This window comes from Priapulus caudatus, unplaced genomic scaffold, assembly GCF_000485595.1.
Source record: "Priapulus caudatus unplaced genomic scaffold, Priapulus_caudatus-5.0.1 Scaffold502, whole genome shotgun sequence".
NCBI lineage: Eukaryota > Metazoa > Priapulida > Priapulimorpha > Priapulimorphida > Priapulidae > Priapulus > Priapulus caudatus.
In genome coordinates, this window is record NW_014577563.1 from 126,775 (window position 1) to 128,552 (window position 1,778).

Below are 1,778 nucleotides of genomic sequence, written 5' to 3' on the forward strand. Positions count from 1 at the left end.
AGTAGTATGCCAGCAGATGGCAGCACAGTACCCAGCTTGATCCCAAAGCGCAGCAGCGCGCCCGCAGGTGGCGCCTCAGTACCTGTCTCAAACCAAAAACAATGTAGTGCACCAGCAGGTGGCAGCACCGCATCTGGCGCAAACGTAAAGCATAATGGCGCGCCGCCGAACGAAGCAGCTGATGCAGTGAGCTCGCGTGTCGCCACGGCAACTGCATCCACACTCAGCTCAAAGAAGCCCACGCAATCCTCCGCGACGACCGACGCACCGCATCGCGACGAATCAAAAGGCGGCACGGTCGTAGAGGCGGCGGCGGCGGCGGCCGAAGCGACGTCCGCGGCGAAGCAACCACACCCAGGTGGCGCCACCGCAGCGACAACGGCGGGGGCGCCGGGGAAAAGCAAGGCGGCTGTGAAGTGCATCAAGCAGGCGATCGGACGTTCGCGCTCGGTCTGCTCCGCGGCCGTGACCGCCGGCGCCACCTTGCTCGGCCCCTCCGCCGCCTCTGCTGGTGCCGCCCTGCTGGCCGGGGGCGGCGAGACGAGAGCGGGGCGTGCGAACACGCACAAGTATCGCAAGACGTACCCGTTCGACGCGAAGTGTCGGACGGACAGCGTCGCGCAACGCTGCGCGATCTTCGACAGCACGCCGGCGCCCTCTAGGCGGTCGATCGGCGGCGGCGAGAAGCCGCGGGTGAGCGCGGAGAGTAAGTTCAACGCGCTGTTCGCTCGCGAGGAAGATCCGGTGCTGGAGATCCGGCGGACGCACCCGCAGGGACGCACGCACCCGCTGACACGGCTCAGTCGCCAGCGCTTCTACAACACCATGTGACACACCACCGCGTGACACGGCTACGTCACTGTGTGATATCGCTACGTCACCGCGTGACATATCACCGCGTGACACGGCTACGTCACTGTGTGATATTGCTACGTCACCGCGTGACACACCACCGCGTGACACGGCTACGTCACTGTGTGATATCGCTACGTCACCTCGTGACACACCACCGCGTGACATGGCTACGTCACTGTGTGATATTGCTACGTCACCTCGTGACACACCACCGCGTGACACCGCCACCGCGTGCACACCACCGCTGAACACGGCTACGTCACTGTGTGATATAAAGCTATGCCAGCGTGACAACGTCACCCTTGTGACAATATCACTCGCAGTGACACCTACGTCACTGTGTGATATGCTTATTCCACCGCGTGACACGTACCTTGTGACATATCACCGCGTGACCACGGCTACGTCACTTGTGATATGGCTATGCCACCGCGTGACATATCACCGCGTGAGCATGGCTACGTCACTGTGTGATATGGCTAGCGTCACCGGCGTGAGCACGCCACCGCGTGACCACGGCTACGTCAACTGTGTGGATATGCTATGCACCGCGCGTGGACAGTATCACCGCGTGACACGGCTACGTCAGCTGTGTGATATGGTATGCCCTGCGTGACACACCACCGCAATGACCATGGCTACGTCACTGCGTGACGGCGGCCACCGCATGACATGGCTATGCACCCACGTGACACGTCTAACCGCAATGACATTGGCTACGTCACTGTGTGATATTGCTATGGCCACCATGCGTGACATGGCCACCGCAATAATTCTGTATTACGTTCGCCAGGTTGTTGTTACTAAATGGCTGGTGCGATGCGTGGTGTGAGTGGGCACGTTCGTGCTCCCCGTAAGTCACAGATACCCTAAAACTACACGCACAAATGTGTTTAACAGACAACAAGGCTTTCGATATGCGG

General features: G+C 60.6%; 1 long non-coding RNA gene across 1 annotated transcript in view; it reads right to left on the reverse strand.

Annotated features, from left to right (window-relative positions):
- Nucleotides 1-434: 434 nt before the first annotated feature.
- LOC106811086 overlaps nt 435-1,778 on the reverse strand; it is an 11,661-nt gene continuing 10,317 nt past the window's right edge. Inside the window, exons 3-4 of the long non-coding RNA XR_001394098.1 lie at nt 1,424-1,435; nt 435-1,052 (exon numbers count right to left, since the gene is read on the reverse strand). This is a non-coding gene — a long non-coding RNA (uncharacterized LOC106811086). The remainder of the gene's footprint in view (nt 1,053-1,423; nt 1,436-1,778) is intronic.